Source organism: Vulpes vulpes, chromosome 16 (assembly GCF_048418805.1).
Source record: "Vulpes vulpes isolate BD-2025 chromosome 16, VulVul3, whole genome shotgun sequence".
Taxonomy (NCBI): Eukaryota; Metazoa; Chordata; class Mammalia; order Carnivora; family Canidae; genus Vulpes; species Vulpes vulpes.
In genome coordinates, this window is record NC_132795.1 from 74,107,219 (window position 1) to 74,129,740 (window position 22,522).

General features: G+C 51.3%; 1 pseudogene; it reads right to left on the minus strand.

Annotated features, from left to right (window-relative positions):
- Positions 1-4,868: 4,868 nt before the first annotated feature.
- Positions 4,869-5,435, minus strand: LOC112915384 (mitochondrial import inner membrane translocase subunit TIM14 pseudogene; annotated as a pseudogene).
- Between the last annotated feature and the right edge of the window lie 17,087 nt (positions 5,436-22,522).

A 22,522-nucleotide genomic window follows, 5' to 3' on the forward strand; every position in this document is an offset into this window, starting at 1 on the left:
AAAGACCTGTGAACTGGGGCAGCCCGGGTGGCTCAGCGGTTTAGTGCTACCTTCGGCCCAGGGCCTCATCCTGAAGACCCAGGATCGAGTCCCACGTCAGGCCCCCCGTATGGAAACTGCTTCTCCCTCTGCCTATGTCTCTGCCTCTCTCTCTCTCTCTGTGTCTCTCACGAATAAATAGATAAAATCTTTTTTAAAAAAATAAAGACTTGTTTATTTTAAAAAAATAAAGAGAAAAGTTATCTGTTCCACACACACAACCAACACGCAATGAGGGGACAGGGCTCAGGGTAATCACTATAAACATGTCCATTCAAACGTCTTGAGGGAGGCTCACAGCAGTCACTGGACTATAGTCATTGTGAAATCCAGACAGGTACATATTGCCCATTTCTTGGTTAGGGTTCTGGGAATGTTTCCCAATGGCTCTTGGCTCTGTCTTCTGGGCTCTCAGTTCCACTTTCTGAATCACCCTTCTTCACTATAAACACCTGCTGATGTTTACAACTGAGTAGCTTTCTCAGCTTGCTTCCTTCTTGGGGGCCCAAAGTCCAAAAATATTATGGAGCTTTTTTCATTTTGTTCTACTCGGTACCTTTCAGGATCAACTGATGGTGCTTCTGATAATACAATTCTATTTAATACTTTGTAGGTTTCCTATGGACCCTACTGAGCTTCACTCCATTAACCAAAAGCTGTCCTACAACTCTCATTAAGATCAGCTCTTCTTGGGATCCCCGGGTGGCTCTCCGGTTTAGCGCCTGCCTTGGCCCAGGGCGTGATCCTGGAGTCCTAGGATCGAGTCCCGTGTTGGGCTCCCTGCATGGGGCCTGCTTCTTCCTCTGCCTGTGTCTCTGCCTCTCTCTTTCTCTCTCTGTGTCTCTCATGAATAAATAAATAAAATCTTTAAAAAAAAAAAAAAAAGATCAGCTCTTCTTGACCTTGAGCCTTTGGTGAAGCTGTTGAGGTACAATCCCCTCAAGATTCTTAGAAGCCCAGTTATTTAATAAACAGAATCTGAAAGGCATGCTCTTGAAATACTCAGGGGACCTTTCTCCATCTGAAAGATTTATGAAGCATTTGATCTTTCTGAGGTTTTAGCCAAAGGTCTCATAGGTCCACCTTGGATTTTATCTTTGTCTTGAGACTCTTTCAGACTTTGGGAATCTTTCGCCTTTAGGGAGGCTTGAGAATGAGAAACTATATTTACTTTCAAACCCAGAAAATCCCTGGCTTTTAAACATTTTCTATACAATTTTGCTTGAAAATTAAACTTTCCTTTTAAAAAAAAATATTTTTTTAGAGAGAGAAAGAGCATATATGTGTGAGCACAAGTGGGGGGAGGAGCAGAGGGAGAGGGAGACAGAGAATTTTAAGCAGACTCCACACCCAGTGAATGAGCCCAGTGTGGGGCCTGATCTCATGACTCAGAGATCACGACCTGAGCCAAAATCAAGAGTTCGATTCTCAACCGACTGAGCCACCCTGGTGCCCCTAAATTTTCCTCTTTAATTCATCTTGGCTCCAGCTTCCAACATCTTCCTATTTCTTGTACTTTGTTTCTTTTGTTCCTCATTCCAACTTTGTCATCTGTCAGAATGCAAAAAAAAAAAAAAAAAAAAAAAAAAATTATCCTTCTATAACCATTGACAAAACAAAAAACATCTTCCTCACCTGCAGCCTCTTCGGGGGCCATCAGGTTTCCCCTTCCAATATCTTCAAAACCCTTACAACTTCTGCCCACCTCCCCATGTGAAGCCACAGATTTAGGTTCTCTTATGGCAGCTATCCATTTCCAGGGAATGAAAAACCTGGATTAACTGTCTTTTGCATTGTAACAAATCATCTCAAAACAATGGCTTCAAACTAATAACAAAACTTTTATTTTGCTCATGAACTGAGAAGTTGACTGGAAATAAGCCAGGCCATTCTCACTCAAGATCTCTCCGCGAGTTTTCAAGCACTTCTGGGGCTCCTAGAGCATCCTATAAGATGTGAATGAAATCTCTCTACAAGCAATCTCGGGGTGACTAGATTTCTTTTATGGCCACTGAAGGCTCCCAGCATGAGTGTCCCAAAAGGAGCCATTAGAAGCTATGTGGTCTTATCTACTCCAGCCCTGACAATTACACATGTCACTTCTGCTGCAGTCTCTTTGCCTAGGCACTCTCAAATCTCTACCCAGGTTCAAGGGCCAGGGACAGAGACTCCAGTGACTGGAGTGATGGGAAGAGAATCAAAGGATTGTGGACGTGTTTTGAAACCAACATCAAGAGGTTGAGTAACATATCTAAAGTCACACAGCTGGAAAGTGACAGAGTTGAGGTTTGAATCCAGGCATTTTGATTCCAGACTCATATCCTTAACTGCTAGTCTACACTGCCTGCTATACTTGTAGACATGGCACCAATGGTACAGGCTCCAGGTGCGGGGGTGCCTTCTGTCCTGGGAAAGCTCTTGATTTGCTTTTCTATACTCGACTTGCTCTCAGAGAGGTAGTGGGACTCATAGTAGATGCAGGGGCTGCTGGATATAAAATGAATGAGTGAATCAGAGCTAGAGCAGCCTCTTCTCAAAGCATTTTCTCCTTCCTCAAATCGCTTGCTTCCCCATGGCCACCAATGCTTTGGTGTGATTTCCATGTCACTCTTGCCACAGCTCAAGACACCTCACTTGCTCTTGTGCCCTTGATCTTGCTAGGTGTGTTCCCACAGGAGAAGGAGAAGTGTTGCTTGACATTTTAAGAATGTCTGCCAGGCTATTTGGTGGAAAGCCTGAAGATTACTCACCAGGGATGAGGCTTCTGTTGACTTTACCAGGCCACGGTATTTTCCTAAATTTCCCTTAAAGCCTGACTTTCTTTTTTTTTTTTTTTTTTTTTTAACTTATTTATTTATTTATTTATTTGAGAGAGAGAGAGATAGTGAGAAAGAGCACAAGAAGCAGGGAGGGGAAGAGGGAGAGACAGCAGGCACCCTGCTCAGCAGGGAGCCCAATTCGGGCTCCGTCCTAGGACCCCAGGATCATGGGGGCAGATGAAGGCAGATGCTTAACCAACTGAGCCACCCAGGCACCCCAAGGCTTGACCTTCTACAGATTTCAACACACAAAGTTTAAAAATTATATATTTGTGGTCACGAGCATTAAAGTCCTAAACAGGGCTTGTAGATACACCAACATTTCTAATAAATCTTATCTGACATAAATGCTTCATAGTCTGAATGACACCTTGGTGCAGAGGACAAATCAGCCAGGATACAAATGGTGGCCCTTGAAACCCAGCCCTACATTCCACTGGCCAAACATTTCATCCTGGTGAGGGACTGTATCTGCTTGGAGGAAAAAACAGCTTTTTCTAATTTGTCTGTCTAGAGGGGCACCTTTTTCTAACTGAATAAAGGTACCATATGTATTAAAAGCAGCACTAGGGGACAGCTGGAAAATATAATAAGATATTATATTAACCTACTCCACAGGACAAGTAATAGAAATCAACCCTGGCAAACAATAATAAATTTATTAAATTTCAAGAAGCGATTGAACACCTCAGCTTCAGGACAGGCCAGAGGCAGGACAGTTCCAAGGACCTAAGAGGTTCTAGAATCCATGAACCCCCTTCTTAGAACACTTCCATGAAAGCAGCGCCATTTCCACATCTACCAGTTTCTGCCTCTTGGTTCAAAATCCCAGAATCTTGACAGAGAATCTGATTGAATCAGCTTGATTCAGATATTCCCTCCATACCTGTCAGCTGTGGCCAGGGATGGGAAGAGTCATCCAGTATAGTCTATACCATAGATTGAGTTGCTGAGCTCCTCACTATATAAGGGGGTTCCCAGAGCCCAGGCCCTAACCTCTCCCCTTTGAGGGGTCACTTGTAGCAGTTCTGTACAATGACCACCTAGTATCTGCCATCCCCAAGAAGGTCAATAGCTGATCAATTCAACCATTCAGAAAAGAGTTTCCTGTGGCTGTTCACTCTGTACATAGCAGGCAATGGCATAAATAATAAAACGGAGTGGCACTGGCTGGCTCAGTGGATAGAGCACATGAATCTTGATCTTGAGGTCATGAGTTTAAGCCCCACTTTGCGTGTTAAGCTTACTTAAAAAAAAAAAAAAAACAATTATAATTGAACAGAAACCCACATGGCCATTCCCCAGGTTCAAAAGATTTTTTTTAAATACTTTATTTATTTATTTATTTATGAGAGACACACAGAGAGAGGCAGAGACATAGGCAGAGGGAGATGCAGGCTACTTACAGGGAGCCCAATGCGGGGCTCGATTCCTGGAGTCCTGGACCCGGGGATCATGACTCGAGGCAAAGGCAGATGCTCAACCACCGAATCACCCAAGTGCCCCGGTTCAACAGATGTTAACAGATTGCCATTTTGCTTCAGATTTCTTTATTTTTTTTTAAAGAAATAAAACATTTCAGCTACAGCTAAATCCCCGCCCGTAGTCCTGCTCCCTCCTGCCCACGAAGATGTGAGTGCCATCCTAAAGTTGGGAGTATCATTTCCTAGAGTGGTTTTGGCTTTGACTCTTCATTCTAGCTGGACCTCAGGTGCACTAGTTGAGCCAATCATTCTCTCAGTGGCACACTCTCATCCCTGTTCCTTCTGCACAAAGGCCGTCTCTTGTTTTATTTTATCCCTCTGATGCTCCTTCACTACCCCAGTGTCCCCCACTCCTAAAGGCAACCACATTAATATGTTTATATGTGTCCCTCTAAAACGTACATTGTCGTTCTATGTACATGTATTTTTAGTTTTGGGTTTTTGTTTTTGTTTTTAGCTTTGAGGCACTTTATTTATATACATATACATAAACTAACAAGAACTCAGAATTCATCATACATTTACTTCATTTTTTAGCTTGATCTTCTAGTAAATCGTCAGCTTTATTGATCTGGGCTGAGATCTAAAGAGATCCTCCCTTGTCTGGGTGATTTAAAAGCATCATTTGTCAAGGAGCATCTCATTTTTTCCTTTATTGCCAGCAGGGCTTGTGCTCAGTACTAATGCTACTTCCTGTCTTGTGATGAAGGGTTCAAACCCACCTCTGGAATAGCCACCACTGAAGGTAGATTTTGGCAGATGTTGAGAAACATGTTTTCTCGAGGCTCCACATGCCCCATGGCTTGCAAAACACAACAGCCTGCAAATTCTGCTGCTGCGGTGGTCAGCCCAGCCTCTCCCGCCGCACTGGCTGTGGCTCCAGCTCAGCTCCCCAGCCTCCCCCGAGCCCAGCCCAGCGGCCACAGCCACCAAGTCCACAGCTCTACGGCCGCCACCAGCAGGCACTGTGTGTTTTTAGTTCACATAAATGACGTGGTGCCGTAGATTTTATTCTGCTTCTCACTTTCTCAGTCAGCACTACACTTTTAAGGTCCACCCGTAGCGTCGGGTATACATCTGGTTGCCTGTGCATCCACCCCATTTGCCTTATCCCATTCCTCTGGTGAGGGGGAGGAAAGAGGAGCAAACTGAGGAGATGGTTAGGACCAGGCTTGTCCTCGAGACACTATCCCAGGAGAGAGACGTGTCAATGCCCCTCCATAACCATACATGTGTGCCCACATGTACACACACACACACACACACACACACACCCCACTTTAGCTGGGGCCCCGGTGAGCGGAGGTGGGGGAAAGCAGGCTGGGAGTTCTATCAAAGGAAGACTTGTTTCAGAGCTCTGCTCTTACAGCCAAGCCCTTGCCCCCTCCAGGATGCCTGCCCTGACCACCCCATTCCATATGCAGGCCTCTCCCCATTCTGGGGACTGTGAATCTCATTTAATCATACACTGGTCTGTTCTAGTCTTTCTATTACTATCTTCCTAATTAAACCGAAATCAATCAATCAATCAATCAATCAATAAACTGAAATCCTCTGGACGGAAAGGACTGTCTCTTGCCCTTTTTGTCTCTCTTGCTTAAGGCCCGGCCCTAAAGAAATGAGGGCAAGGAGTGGGAAGCAGAATAGTGACTTCCTTAATTCAGGCTCTGCTCCCTCTGTTTTAGGGACATGCCATCTCTCAGCAAACACTTAGGTGCCAGACCCTTACAAGTCCAGAGAGAAAACATATGCTGTTCTAGCTCTCAGGGAGCCTTTTATGGGGGATGCAAACACCAGACATGAAGTCATAGGACAGTGTGGAGAAGGCAAAGATGAGCAGATACTTGGGGTGCCAAGGAGGAAATCCCAGCGCAGCTCAGAGGGAGGCTGGGGGTGCTCCTGACATCCAAGCTGCCCTTGAAACCAAAGAGGTCAATTGAGAACTGGGAGCAGGGCAAGGGGATTATGAAATTAGATTGAGCGGGTACAAGGAATACCAGTACTGCAAGCATTCCAGTTATTGTGGCTGCACATCAAACAGCCATTTATTATGTTTGCAGATTCTCCCGGTCAGGAATCCGGACAGGGCACAGCAGGAAGAGCTTGTCTCTGCCCCGTGTTGTCTGGGGCCTCCTCTGGAAGCATCCACGGCTGGGCTTTGGAATCACTGAAGGCTCATTCACTCACAAATCTGGTGGCTGATGCTGACTGGAGGTTGGGTCCCCAGTACCTCTCCATGTGGTTTTCCCCATTGGTCTCTCCAGGTGGGCTGGTTTGGGCTTCTTACAGCATGGTGGCTCGGTTCCCAGGATGAGCAACCCAAAAAAGAGAGAGAGCCAGGTGGAAGTTATATGACTTGTCTTAAATTATTTCTTCTGCTAAACTCTATTGGCCAGAGCAGTCACAACCTCCTGGCCCAGGTTCAATGAGAGGAATCAGACCCCTCTGCTCAGTGGGAGGAAAGTCAATCACATTGCAAGGAGAGCATGTGGGCAATGCCTGGGTTAGCTCAGACCCCTCCGCTCAGCGGTTAAGCATCTGTCTTCACACCCAGGGCGTGATCCTGAAGTCCCAAGATCAAGTCCCACATCGGGCTCCCTGCATGGAGTCTGCTTCTCCCTCTGCCTGTGTCTCTGCCTCTCTCTCTCTGTGTGTGTGTGTGTGTGTCTCATGAATAAATAAATAAAATCTAATTAAAAAAAAAAAAGAGCACATGGGATGGGATATATATTTTGGTGCAGCCACCTTTGGAGAATACAATCACCATGGTATGTATTGATAAGATGGAGGGACAATGGTGGATAGATAGGCATCTAAGATCGCTGGAGTATAGTATAGAAAATGGAGGCAGCCAGATACAAGGCTATAAGGCCAGGTTCCAGAGGGTCTTAAAAACCACACCTAGAAAAAAAATCAAAAAAATATAAATAAGTAAGTAAGTAAATAAATAAATACCACACATAGGAAAACGCTTACAGGCAAAGGTGATTTTGGAGGCCCAAGACTCCTGCCTCCTCAGTCCCATCACCCAACACCTCATCTGTGCTTGATCAGAAAATATCTAAGACTCTCTATGGGTGGCTGAAGCAAAGGGACTCTTGGGATTGGTCTGTGCCCTGGAAGTAAGTGTTAAGGAGAGCCAGAAACCAGTTCCTACCTTTGTCACTATGTGTGCATGTGTCCACACCTACCTAGCCAAGCCCAATCTATTGACTCCAGAGTCCCATGGATCCTACTGCTTGGGTAGCAGACAGAGACTCTTCTGAAATGCCCTTCCAGGGGCACCTGGGTGTTCAGAGGAGCATAAGACTCTTTATCTCAGGATTCTGAGTTCAATCCCCGCATTGGGTATAGAGGTTACTAAAAAAATAAGTAAACCTCAAAAAAAAAAAAAAGGGGGAAAAGAAATGTCCTTCCAGGTCCATTCTGAATGGTCCTAGGCAAAGCAAGATCCACTCTCTCTGTCTCTCTCTCTCTCTCTCTCACACACACACACACACACACACAAGCACATGTACCCAGGCCCACCAGGTGTAAGCCAAGAAGGCAGCATCATATCAAGGAGAGAGCCCTTGTTTGGTAGTTAGGAGTCCTGGGTAATCATCTGGTCTCTGGCTATGGGCTTTGGGGAGGTCATTTACCACACTGGAACTTACAGGCAAGTGCAAGACTTGCACTAGACAGGAGTTTATCCCAAGTGTGGTCATTGGAGATCAGTAATTAAAATCACCTGGCCTGAAAACAACAATGAGCTTGAGCTATCACCTCACCCTCACTGGAATGGCTCAAGTGAAACAGGCAACACCAAGTGCTGATCAACTGGAGACCAACTGGGACGCTCCTACTTTGTTGGTGGGGATGCAAAATTGTACACCCACTTTAGAAAGCAGTTTGGTGGTATCCGCTAACGCTAAATACCTTCCCTATGACCCGGCAATTCCACTCCTAGATATTTACCCCAAAGACATAAAACAGATGTCCACAAGAGGGACCTGACTTGTACAAAATGATCATGGCAGCTTTATTTATAACAACTCCAAACTGGAAGCGGTCCAGGTGTCCATCAACAGGTGGACAGATAAATAAAGAGAAACCAAACTACTGATACACACAACATGGGCGGATGTCAAAAACATTTATGCCGAGAGAGGTCAGAAACAAGAGTGAAGGCCATATGACTCCACTTATCACAGTCTCTGAACAGGTGGAACTGAACGTGATGCTAAAAGTCAGGCCAGGGGTCCCTTGGGCCCCCCCCCCCACACACACACACACCGGGGCGGGTGGGCAGCGGTAGGTGCTGGAGTGGGGGTGGGGAGGGGAGGCTGGAGAGAGGATCCATGGAACGTTCTCGAATGATAGCATTGCTCTGTAGCTTCATAGGGTGTAGGTTACACAGATGTGTAGGTTTGTCAAAAGGCACGAACCCTTACGCGGAAGATGGGGCACTTCCCTGTTCTCCTTTCATTTTTTTTTTTTTTCAAATTTTTATTTATGATAGTCACAGAGAGAGAGAGAGGGGCAGAGACACAGGCAGAGGGAGAAGCAGGCTCCATGCAGGGAGCCCGACGTGGGATTTGATCCCGGGTCTCCAGGATCGCGCCCTGGGCTGAAAGCAGGCGACAAACCACTGCGCCACCCAGGGATCCCTCATTTTTTTTTTTTTAAATGCAACCATCCAGGCTGCCTGTTAAGCATGCCCCGGGCACCCCGAGCCACGGAGCCAGGGAGCCCTCTGGGGCGGGGCCCGGGAATCCGCAGCTCTGGCCTGAGCGTCTGGATTTGAGACGAGGTCCCCAGGGGCGCCCCCCCCCCCCCCGCGCCCACGATCCCACCCAAGCCTCGGCCCTCCCCGAGCCCCCAGCCCGCTGCCCAGTCGCCCCTGGTAACCGAGAAAGGGCCTGAAAACCCTCAAAGTGCAGCCGCCCGGGGAGGGCCGTCCGCGGTGTCAGCGAGACAAGGGCAAATACAAACTGCGGGTAATTGGCGGTTTTCTGGTTCTCGGCCCTTTGTGCGGCGGCGCGGAGCCGGGGCGCGCTCCCAAGCCCGGGCCTTTCAGCCGCCGGGGCCGGGCCTCCGCGCTGCCCGCGCTCCGCGGCGCATAATTAATCGGGCTCCGCGGGGCCCCGGACAAAGGCGCCCATTCACCCGCCGCTCCTCCCCCCGGGGATATTGTTATTTCTAAAAACTGCAGCCAGCTGGGCCGCCGAGAAACGTCAGCTCTGTGGGAGAGCGAGCGGCGGCGAGGAGAGAGGGGGCTCTGTCTCGGCGAGCAGCGGGCTCAGGGCGGCCCGGCCCGGGGGCAGGCTGGGGCCTCTCTGAAGTCTGCACAGGCCTCGGAAAGCCTCGTGATTTCCATGGGGCCGGGAGGAGAGCGCCATGGAAATGGTAATGGGTGCACTGAGGCTTCCTAGGGAGGGAGAGGGCGCTGCATTCAGGCCACCCTGAGCATGGCACAGCTCCCGAGTGGGAGGGCCCAGGGCGGCCGGTGGGAAGCCGGGGTGCCCCCACCCGTGCCAGGCCTTCCCCGACAACCGGCAGGACGACTCAAGGAATGGAGGCCTCGGTCTGGGTCTCTGGAGCCTGGGGTCAATCAACTTAGAGACCCGGGATGCGAAGACCCCATAGGCACCTGGCTTCTGCTCCAAGGACCACCGGAGGAGCTCATTCCAGACAAACAAACAAACAAAACCTATGCAGAAGCAGGCCCTCAAAGTCTGGGCTGGGGCTCATTTTGTGAAGTCTCCACGCACCCCTGAAGCCCACCCACGTTGGATTCCCTCTCAGCACCGCCCCACCCCCCACCCCATGGTACAAGTGCCCCACTTCCCATTTCACAGAGGAGGAAACGGGCCCAAGGAGGTAAACTGACTTGCCCACGATAACAGAACAGAGCTGGAACTGGGTGTGCTGCTTGTGTGCAAAAGCAGAACAGCAGGAAGAGGCGGCTGGAAACGGAGGCTTCACCTCCTCCCTGGAGCGTGTCTTGACTGTGCAGGCCCGTTCTGGTGTCTCGTTTCCCTGGCCTCTCCTTGCGTGGGGCTGATGTACCCAGTTAAATGCCTCTAGCATGTTCTGTTTTCACCGGTTCACTGGGGCTTCTCCAACCTGCTCCATCAGAGGCTCGCTTGAGTGCAGGTCCAGAGATCACATTGGTTTTGTGTCAAGGCCAGTGCCGGTGGAGCTCCAGCCAAGGCCCATTGGACGTGAACAGCATCTCATGACTCTGGAGTCCGGCCCTTTACACCGTGCTCCCCTTCAACACCCAGTACCCTCCCCAGGCCCCACAGAGGGCCTGGTCCCAGGTCAGCAGCACTGGGCTTCACCTTTGCCAGTGAACCTAAAGAAACGGGCACCCGTTCATTCCGCCTTCCAAAGCTGGGAGCAGTCATGAACAGCCACCTTGGATTTCCAAAGCCTCAGCATCCTGAACACCTCCCAGAACAAGCAGGGGCCTTTCCAGAGCCCTGCCCATCCCAGCCCATCTCGTGGAGACATTCTGTCCCTCAGCTGTACTCTGGAAAATGTTCCCTCGGCCGATGACTGCCAGTCCTGAGCGGGGCCACTGGCCTGAGAGCCAGACCAAGCCATAGAGCCTCCTCCCACGAATGAGGGAAAGGAAGCCTCCCTGTGCTTTCAGAGGAGCCCAGGCTGCCATCCAAGGCCCAGCGAGAGTGAGTGCCCAGCCAGGTTCTCTCCGCTTCCATCAGGCCATGCTGGACACTAGAAAGCCAGTATCATGCAACATCCATATCTATGGGTGGGAGAATGTACAGAAAATACAAAAACAAAGTGAAGGGAAAGAGAGCAGTTGAGCCAAGGCCTGGCCAGGGCTCTACCAGGGCACATTAGCTGTCTGGTTGCAGGCCGACTCAGGCACGGCTACCAACGCCAGGGGAGCTTCCCTGGGGGACCCTGTGACCCAGGCAGCCCCCAACGGCCAGACTGCCAGCATGGCATCAAGCAGAAAAGCAGACTAGCTGTCTGCCATTAAGCAAGTTTTATTTAGGGTTTAGAGTGATCCGATGCTGTCTGGAAATAAGAGGAAGGCTCAGCCATAAGGGAACCGCATGATGTCAAGCAATGCTCTTGAAATGCACACTGAAGTATTTAAGGCAAAGGGGCAAAATGGCTCTAACTTGTTCTCAAAGGATTCCAGATGATGTAAATAACCTTAGAAAAGACGGATAGAAATTACTTGTAATATTCTTATAATTTCTCTGAAGTTTGAGATTAAAAAACCAGGAAGTGCGCACAGGCTCGTGCACACACAGCACAGCATTGATATTCCAAATCCTGTACTCAGGGATGGGACTCAACTCTCCTGCAGCCCCCTACCCCCACTCAAGCAGCTCTCACTATCTTCTGTTACAGCATTTCATGAGCCCAAGTTGGTTTGAAAGTCCTTAAAGGGTAAGGCCTGTGTTGTTTATAATCCTACTGCAGCGAGCACCGTGCTTTGTGAACGGGAAGCATTCAGCCAAACCTGGCGTCCACCCATTTGCCATGGAAGGCTTCCAGCTCTGAGTGAAATGGAAGAAGGAGAAAGAGAGAGGCCGGCCAACGGAAAGAAGGAACCAAGGAAGGTGGTTGAGTCCATACAGACTTCCTAGTCCAGCGTACTCATGTGATTTTTTTTTTTCGAGGTTAGAAGTCAGGCCCCCCTAATCTTCCATCCTTCCGTAGAGCTTGGAAAGTGACTCAGCCCCAGTAGGGCTGCCTGTGGAGTGCACCCAGAACTCTTCAGTCTTGCACGGCCTGGGCCTAGCCATGTCCACGTGTGGTTAGCAGAGCCAGTAATGTATCTATTTAAACTGTGTCTGGTTCTCTGAGTGTTTCCTGTAAGTGGATCTTGTCTCTTCTCTCCAGTGAGACACAGGGGGAAGGGCCTGGCCTCCTCCCATTTCCCCCCTGGGGGGTAGGAACACAGAGTCACATAAGCCCTCTGGCACCTATACCAGGGACTATGCCCGGCTTGCACTCTCCTACATCCCCAGCACTTAGCGTGGTGGATGGCGCAATTTTGGTGCCCAGTAGAGACTCACTAAACACTCAATAAACACAGAGTCTGGTTGAGCTGAATCGAGTTGCCTGCTGTGCCAAGGGCCCACTGAGCAGGCTCTTTGAGAGTTGTATTTCTGGCCTCAGATGCTCACCATCAAGGCAGCAGAGTGTCCCCAGGGGGACCCAGTGACCTAGGCAGCCCTCAACGGCTGCCCTGTGTGCCCGTCCTCGGAGCAGTTCCCTCTGGTTGCTGTTTCTCCCGTGTCCCTGAGGAAGGCGGTGGCACCATCTTTGTGGCCAGTGTGTCACAGTCAGTGTTAGGACAGATAGTCTCTGCTTCTGAGTCCTCTCCTCCTGGTTCTGCTGAGTGGAGCCACTTGGGACGAGAAGGCTTGCTCAGCACATTTCCAGTGAGGGCAGGACCTTCTGTGAAGAGAGCTCAGGCTCACAGTTGATATGCCTCCACCTGGACCCCCTCGCTCCATCCTCACACCCACACCGTGGCCAAGGCTCAGTGTGGGGGTAGCTGAGCATAGCACCCTGCAGGTGCCAGAGGGGAACAGCGGGCTTGGTGGGGGCAGGGAGAGGGGGACCAGAATGGTCGCTGGGAGCTCCATTCTTCTCCCTGGGACCTGGGGCAGGACACTTGTGATGGGGCAGTGGGAACTACTTGCAGGAGCAGAAAAACTCAGGCATGGATATTTTCAGTCAGGTCTGTGGGCCCCTCCTGGGAGCCCCACCCCAGGGCTAGGATCCTCCTGCCGATTGTTACTGCTGCTTCAAAGGGCCTGAGCCCCTGGTCAGGCCTGAGGGGGTGGGGTTCATTCCTGGCCTTAGGGCCGGAGAGATCTCTGCACACCTTGGGGGGAGTGGGGAGTTCTTCCTTCAACATCCCCCGGCATGGGGGCTGGGCCAACTTGACAAAGCCTCTCCTGCTGTCTCTGCACCTCTCACCATGTCCCTGCACCCCTTTAGAGGAAACCGCTCATTGGGCCTTTGGGCCAGGACTGGCCATGCTCCCAGCACACTCAGTGTTTGTTTCCAATCCAAGAAAGAGCTGGGGACTCTGGGACTGGGAACTCATTCTCCCTGCCCCCGTCTTTTCTTTGCTTTTTCTGTCCCCTTCTCTTTACCCCCAACAGCCCTCTCTGCCCCTCATCCTCTCCCCCACCAGCCCCAAGAGCTTCCAAAGTGACAAATGTAGGCCCAAGTCAAACCCTCATCTTCAGGGCCCTGCTGGCATCTCTCCCGGCTCACCCATCTTCCTCCTCCTGCTCTGCAACCCAGCCACTCTCCTCACCCCCACCCCCGCCATTCCTCTTTGTGGACAACTTTCTAAATGCAGCCCAACTTCCCCTTTTCAGTCCATAGGGCCTGTAAAACAGCTGCAAAAAGTCAGCAGCTCTGCAAAAGTTCTCTTGCAAATCGAGCAACAGCCCCTGGCTGGAGCCATTGGCTTCCCCTTCCCCGGATCTGGCAGGCCAGCCTCCTCCCCCCTGTATACAGTGGGGAGACCCCTTGGTATTTACTCCCAGGGACACAGTCCCCCCCGCAGACTAATCTGGAGAGAACTCCCTGAAGGGCCCAGCACAGTGTAGTCAGCGGGAGGAGACAGCCCAAAGCCTGACCCGCAGGCCTGACCCTGTGGCCCTGAGGGACCCCGGGCAGTCCACTTACACACCCCCATATACACGTACACACACACAGGCTTCATGTTTATAGAAAGAAAGGATGGATTGGGGGCACCTGGGTGGCTCAGCGGTTGAGCGTCTGCCTTTGGCTCAGGTCATGATCCCAGGGTCCCAGGATCGAGTCCCACGTCGGGCTCCCTGCATGGAGCCTGCTTCTCCCTCTGCCTATGTCTCTCCCTCTCTCTCTGTGTCTCTCATGAAGAAATTAATACTTTTTTTAAAAAAGAGAGAGAAAGAAGGAATGGATTGGCTGGTTTTCCAAACCCCTTTCAAGACTCAAATTCCCCAGATCTGTCATCTCTCCTTCAGGGGCTCCTGCCCAAGAGAGAAGGGGCTTTGCCTGGGACATGTGGCTGGCCGAGGGTTGTGTGACTGGGCCCCAGCTCCCCTAAACAGCATTCCGTGTTCTCCGTGTGGCGCTCGGCCCTCATAAAACAGTGGCTTTCACTCCTGGCCACACGTCAGAATCACCTGGAGAGATCTTACATCCTGTCCATCCCGGGCCGCACTCCAGAACCACGAAATCACAATCTCAGGGTGGGGCCTGGTTATCCGTCTGTTTGGAAGCTTATCCAGGTGATTCTGACTGAGCGGAGTAGAGCCGCTGCGGACAAGGCTTCTAGAAACTGAAGATGCGGCTCCAAGCCAGGCGTGCCTGCCTGCTCCCCACCAGGCCCCCCCGAGGCCTCCCACGCACTCCAGGGCACACGACCCCAGGACCGCAGTCCAGGAACTGGAAACCAACCTCAGAAAGAGGCAGGAGGCCTGGGGGCCGCTCCAGCCCTCTGAGGGCTTTGTGTGGATTGAGAAAAGAAAAACAGAGAAGGGAAACTGTAGCAGAGCTGAATGCAGTGAAGGAGAAAAAGACAAGAGAAAGGGGAAGAGCCCTGAGGTCAGAGAGTCATGTGAATGGCATTTAGGGAACAAAGCCCCTCCATTGTACCCCCTGTTCCTCCTTCATCAATCATCGCTGGGCCTGGTAAGAAGCGCTCTTCCGCCAGCGCCCAGGGCAGGGAGGGCACCGCTGCCCACGGAGGCCCAGCGCAGAAGGTCCGCAGCCAGGAATTCGCCCGTTCGGAGTCTGCGAGCCCTGCAAGTCCCCTTCCCAGAGGTAGCAAAGCGCCCTCCCTACACCTCCTCCACTCACCAGAGTCGGGGGCTCCTGTCAGACATTTAAGCAACACCACTTGGCCATTTCTAGACTAGAATAAAGGCTAAATCCAACTCCCAAGACGCTTGGCCTCACATCAAAGTGATCCAGGCGATGCTGCGTGACCTCAAGCGGGCCACCTCCCTCTCCTCCCTGGGCTTTAGCCTGATCTTGTCTGCCTTCTGGCAGAGGCATATCTAGAGGGAAGGGGTATCGCTGGAGATCAGCGGTCCAGAGCCTGGGCTCTGGGGACAGAGGCCTGCGCTTGTGCCCTGCCTGTGCCACATGCTAACATCATGCACCCTGTGCCTGTGAGGCCCCACCTGCACGATGACAGCTGGCAGAGAGAGAGAAGGCCCACAAGACCAAACCAACATGGGCCTGATATCCACAATGCGCGAGGACTGCCCTCTGCTATCAGAAGGAGATGGTGACCCCATGAGAGATGACCAGAGCTGCAGGAAGAAACACAAACTGGGTCTGTACCCCAGAGAAGATTCTGTCCAGGGAGGATACCAGTGAGCAAGGGGGAAAGGGACAGCTGTTCCCAACCTGGGGACGGTGCCCTGCCACCTCCACCAAGGGACATGTGGTGATGTCTGGAGACCTTTCGGATTGTCATGGGGTGGGGGGTGCTCCTGGCATCCGATGAGCGGAAGCCAAGGATGCTGCAAACTACCCTACAAAGCCCAGGACAGGCCCCACAGCAAAGAAGCATCTGGCCCCCGATATCAATAGTGCAGAATGAGAAGCCTGCCCTAGCTAGATGGACAGACAGGCAGGTGAGGGGGCCTGGCCAGGACAGCGCGGGAATGTGCCACCAGCTGCAGCGGCACAGGACCCAGGAGCATAAACCAGATAAATGGCAGTCACGTTGGTTCCTAAATGAGTGGCTCGGAGTAGAGCGTTCCTTTGGCGTTCGCTTTCCTGCAGGGATCCAGAGTCCTCGCCTCCTCTGTTTGCTCTGGCAGCGCAGACACAGCAGGGCCCATGGACGGATGGGAGGGATGGGGGGCAGTGGTCGCTGGAGGGGGCCAGGAAGGGAAAGGGAAAAGACGGTGGGAGGGCCTGGGGTGGGGAGCGAAGAGGAAGAGAAACAAGACACTGCAAATTTCGGTGTTTCACAACATCACAGAAATACCCAGAAAGCCAGAGGGGGCCGCAGGGAGAAGTTCAAATTGAGCAATGACTGCAGTTCTCTTCTCAAAGTCCTGGAAAAATCTCCCTTCACACCCTCCGGTTCAGGGAGGCCGGACCTCCCTCACCTCTGCAGTGGCCTAGGAAGGGACATGTCCCTCAGCTGTCAAGCTTGTGCCACTTCCTCTCCTCCGTGTCCACCCCGGTGCTTCTCCCACCCACCCTGGCCAGGTCTCCCTCCTCCACTTTCCAGGATAGAAACTCCCACTCCGGTCCCCCCAGAGCCCTGATGGAGTTGACAACATGCATACGAAATGATAATAATAACTCCTAACAATCCCATCTGTTAGAAACCAGCATCTGGAAAGAAATCGTCTGCCTTGTGTCACAGGTCAAGAGATCGGCGAGGGTAAAGGCTGAGCCCTGAATCTGAGCTTCCTGGAAGCCCGAGGAAAATGAGAACAGGAGTCAGTTTCACGGGTCCCATTGCCCAGAGGTCAGAAGCCCACTGATTGCTCTGAGGATGCGGAGCTTTGCCAGGAGCTGGAGCCTGAAATATATTTCCTTCTAGGTCTTATAGAGAACACTGCCTGGGGCAGCAAGTATTAGCAACAGCAGCGTCCCAAAATAAATGCGACAGCCAGACTCCTCCAGTCATTTTCCATAAAGCCCCATCGTAAGGGAGGGACATAATAAAGATTTTGTGGCAGCTAAATCATGTGGTCCAAGAGCAACTCAGCTTCATGAGAGCCCGACTCGCTTCAGGGATAAGTCTCATCTGGAAGAATGGATGGAATGCATGGCCTTTAAATAACCCCCATGAACTTTATTTCTCTCAACTGAGCTTTTGATAAAACTCGGGCAGCGGGAGGCAGTTGTTGGTTGTAACCGCTGACAAGGGTCTGGCAGGCAGAGCTCTGGCGCTGGGCGAGGGTGGGGCTGTCGGGCCCTGGCACCTGCAGAGGCATCATTCACGGATTCAGCTATTCACAGATTCCCCCAAAGGCCCAGAACACGCAGGGCTTTCTCATTTTGCTCTGGCCTGCTGTGGAACTGGACCAAGAGGCTGGTAGGAGTAGGAGCAAGATGTAGAGCCGGAGGGAGGGGACGCCCGCCAGCCCTGAGCTCCAGCCGCCTCATTTTGAGTTATGATTAAGGACAATAATAGCTTGTCTTTATTGTGGGTCTAGGCATTATGTCACTACCTCAATTAATCTTCACCACCGAGCTCCTGGGTAGATACTATGACTGTGCTCATTTTACAGACGAATAAACTGAGGCTCAGAGGGCTTTGCAAGGAAGAGCAGAAGCTGTGATGCCCACTCAAGTCTGTGTGACTCCAGAGTTCACACATTTTGTAACCGCTACACCATGATCCCCTGCCACACAGGATGAGATATGAAACCTGTGGGAAAAGTGAAAAGGCAGTTAATTTGTGGCATGAGAGCACAGGAAATACATGACTCTCAGAACGTGACTCTGGAGAAAGCCGGAAGCCTGCAGCAATGTGTTGAATGTAAGACCCTCTCAAAATCCAGAGCCTGGGTTGTAAACATCAGTGGTACCCCACTTGCTGTTCAAGTCGGGGGGGGGCAGTCAGGGGGATTGCACGGAAAGGCCCAGCTTAAACAAAGGCTGCGGGGCCGTGAGGAAAGAGCACACCACAACCAAGCTCAAGGCGTTCCCCCCAAAAAAGTCACTGGGGATCCCACTCACAAGCCAGTGAGCGAGCAGTGCTGAGCCCAGCATGGTAGGAGCCCAGAGCCCTGCTGCTTGGGGCCCAGGATCCCTGCTGGGCATAGCCATCTGCGTGTCCTGTCGCCTCCTGGGAAATTAGCACGTGGGAACATCCAGGACTGAATAGAACCTGTGAAGTTGGTAGCCCTGTGGGCTCAGGACACGGCAGCCCCATCTCCTTCCATCGGACACACTGCCCTTCTTTAGAAGGTCTCTTTAGATGGGAGTCAGGAGTGTCTAGACCACAGGAAAGCTTTCCACATCAGTGAGCAATATGCTGACAAGCAGGGCTTCGGCTCAGCCCCGTGAAATCTGATGACTCAGGAGGACGTGCAGTCTCTCCACCGACTTGTTTGCCAGGCACTGGCAATGGGCCCTCCCATGCCAGGTGTGAGGGTAAGGAGAGAAGTCAGGCCCAGGCCTTGCCCTCAAAGGGTTTACCATCTAGAAAAGGGCACATATGTGGAAACACCTCGGTGTGTCTTCATGAGTCCCTTCGAGAAAACTAAAAAAGGAAGGAAGTGAGGTAAGGAGGGATAAACATACAAAATAGATCAAGAATCTAACTACTTCTCCCCTTGCTCCCACTTATTGTTACCACCATCACCTCAGGCCCAGATTATTGCAGTGAGGTCCTGAATATAGTGGGCCTGTTCCTACCACAGGGCCTTTGCACTTGCTGTTCCCTTCCCTTCTACAGGTATCCTTCTGATTCAGCATCTTTGTGTCTTTGCTCATATGTCCCTTCTCAGAGAGGCTTTCACCTCACTAGGGCTGCCCAATTAAAGTTCACAACATTCTTTCTCTGCCAACCCATAAATGCTTTGGTAGGTGCAGTATAGGGGTTTTTGCTCACTAATTCCTCACAGCCTGCTCTCCTAAAGAACTCAGGACAGCTTTCCTGTTGGTGTCCGCTACAGGCTGTTTCCATTGCCCTTAAGAGGACACCCAGTAAGGGCTCTCCCTTGCCAACGGTCAGCCAGTGTATTGGGATCAAGCCTGGCTCCTTCAACTTACTTACCCCAGGGCTGGTCCCCTCCTGTCTGGAGGAAATTCCAGCAGAGCCTGGGTGCTCCCTGGCCTCTTGACCAAGCTGGGGTAGCTGGTCACCACTCTCATTTCTTCCTCTTCCTGGGCACCCAGCTGGGCTACATCTCCATCTCCTTTGTCATCAAGGGTCACCAGTAGAGTGTGAGTGGAAGCAATGTGTCTCTCTTCTGGGCTAAGGACATTAAGAAGCAGATGTGTTTCATCCACTTTCTTTTCCCTGCTGCTATGACCATGTGCGGGCCTAGGAGGTGGCAAAGCCCCAGGATAGAAGGAGCCTGGGTGCCCAAATCTCCCCTTGGAGGAAGGCTGCCTGCCAATCCAAGTACCCATCTTGGACTTTTAAAAAAAGATTTTTATCTATTTATTCATGAGAGACACAGAAAGAGAGGTAGAGACACAGGCAGAGGGAGAAGCAGGCTCCCCACAGGGAGCCTGATGTGGGACTCGATCCCAGGACCCCGGGATCATGCCCTGAGCCAAAGGCAGATGCTCAACCACTGAGCCACCCAGGAGCTCTCCCATCTTGGACTTTATGTGAATACAAACTAAACCTATAACCATCCTGGGTGTTGGAAGTTAGCTACTGTATGAGTTTAGTGTTTAACTGCCTGGCTCTCCACGGAGACAGTGGGCCTGCCCTCCCTCCCTTGTCCCCTTTCCCCACTGCATTTCCCACCTGAACTTGGTTCTCTCCCCACCCCCATCCCCACACCCCCACACCCCCGCCCAATCCCAGGCCTCCAGTGATGACTGAGCAGCTGATGAGTGAACACTTTGTGTTCTGGGGATCTGCGCGCTGATGTCAAAGGCAGCCTGGCAAAGAGGGAAGGCTCTTCCCACGACCTCTCTGTGAGCCCGCTTCCAACAGTGTGTGACTTTGGGCAGGACTCCAGCCGTACACAGATTCAGCTTCCTCATCCTGAAAATGGGAACAATAGCATCTGGCCATGCCACCTCATGGAGGAAAAGACGGGAAGCACTGAAATGCAGGAGCAGCTGCTCTGAGCTGGGCTCTTACACACATCACCTCACGTATAGTACTTTTCTCAGGTAGGGAAACTGAGGCATGCAGAGGTTTCAAAGTAACCTGCCTAAATTCACCCGATGAGTTAAATAGTTGCCCCCACTCTTGCCTTGGTCCTGCCCGTGTTCTCTCCCTTGTGAGCAGCACCACTACCCACCCACAAGCTCACCTCCGAGAACTCAGGTCATGTCTGACTCCCCCCTCACCCACATCTCCCGAAGGTCAGTTATTTTACCCTCCTAGAGAGCTGCCCAATCCAGCCCTTCCCTCCGTGTCTGTAGCCACCAGTCTGGTCCAAGCCGTCTGCATGCTTCTCCTGGACTCCTGCGTTAACTCCCTCAGAGGTCTCCATGCAGCTCTTCCTCGTTGCAGCAGCCACCAGCACCTTCTGGAAATGCAAATCTGTCTGTGGCCAAATCCCAGATTAAGAGATCTCGGTGGCTTCCCACAGCTCTCATGACAAAGCCTTGCCTGGCCTAGCCAGCTTGAGAGATCCAGCCCCATCCTGAACCCCATCCCCTGCCCGTCTCCTCCCCTTCCAATCAGGGCAGACTTTTCCTAGTTCCCTGAAGGCTCACCAACTCCCCCGTGGTGGGAGCATCCTTTGAGCATGCTGTACCTTCTGTTTGGAACCCTTTTCCTTCCCCCACTTCACCCGGTTTACTCCTTAATAACCACTCAGGTCTCAGGTCTGGTGTCACTTCATCAAAAACTCGTCCCTGAACTCCTTGACAAGGGGACATCTCCCTATAGCACTCATCACCAATATTATTTTATGTCTACTTGAGTAGTTATTTGGTGAACATGCATCCCCCTTACATGATGTTAAGCTCCATGAGGATAGGAATTGTGACCATTTTGCTCACCAGTGAAACCAGTGCCTGCACGGTGTCTGACACATAGCAGAACTTCAATATTGGCCGAATGGGTCAATTCATGAAAGCTGAAGTAGAAATCCAAGTGTGCACAGCTCCTCACTCACCAATGTCTGCTTAGGCTGCCGTAACAAAAGACCGCAGACTGGGTGGCTTAACCAACAGAAATTAATTTTGTCGTAGTTCTAGAGGCTGGAAGGCCAAAGTCAAGGTGCTGGCAGATGTCATTTCTGGTGAGACCTATCTCCTCGGCTTGCAGGTGTACCTTCTTGCTGTCCCCTCACATGGCCTTATCTGTGTGCCCACAAGGATAGAGGGACAACTCTGGTGCCTTTTCTTATAAAGACACCAGTACTATTAGAGAATGGTCTAAATGGTGTCTCCCATTTAACCTTAATTATTGCCTTAAAGGGACGCCTGGGTGGCTCAGTGGTTGAGCATCTGCCTTTGGCTCAGGTCATGATCCCAGGGTCCTGGGATCGAGTCCCACATCAGACTCCCCTACAGGGAGCCTGCTTTTCCCTCTGCCTATGTCTTTGCCTCTCTCTCTCTCATGAATAAATAAATAAAATCTTTTTTTTTTTTTAAATGATTGCCTTAAAGACCCCATCTCAAACACAGTCACATGGCTGGTGAAGTCTTCAACATTTAGGGGGACACAATTCAATCCATAGCACTCTGTCATCTAGCCCCCAAAATTCACACCAGTCTCATATGTGAAATACATTCACCCCATTCCAACAGCCCCAAAGCCGACCCATCCACCAAGTCCAAGGTCTCCCTAAGTGTCATCTAAATCAGGGATGAAAAAAATAAAAAATAAAAAATAAACCAGGGATGAGCAAGACTCGTGGTATGATTCATCCTGAAGCAGAGCTCCTCTCCAGCTGTGAACCTGTGAAACCAAACAAGTTACCTGCTTCCAGATCATCACAGTGGTGAGACAGGCGTAAGACAGACGGTCCCATCCAAAAGGGAAAAATTGGGAAGCAAGAAGGGGTAAGAGTTTCAAGCAAGTCTGAAACAGCCAGGTAAATTCCATCTGATCTTAAGGCTCCAGGTCAATCTTCTTTAGCTCAGTGTTCTGCTCCCAGGCCCACTGGGTAGGGGGTGGGGGGCAACATCACCCCACAGCCCCCAGCAGGGGCTCCACCCACTCAGCTCTGGGCTGGCATCCTGCACCCCCCCCATCAAGCCAGGAGGAAACGATGGTGCCCCCTGGGCCTGGCACCGGAGGGACAGCCCTGATGATCCCTGATGAATCAACTTCATGGTCACTTTTCCCTCCTCTTGAAGGACAACCATGTTGGAAGCTGGATCTCTAGTGCCCTGAACTGTGGATCCCAGAAATCAGACAGCCTTACTTCATTCCGTTTTCTCTGTCCACAGCCAGCCCGCCCCTGCCCCTGCTCCCGCCGGCAGTGCCTCTCCTGCTATAGCCTCAACTCTATTCCTGGCTCCCGTGGAGGTGGCTGATTAATTTGTGGGTAATCTTTTAGAATGATCCTCCAG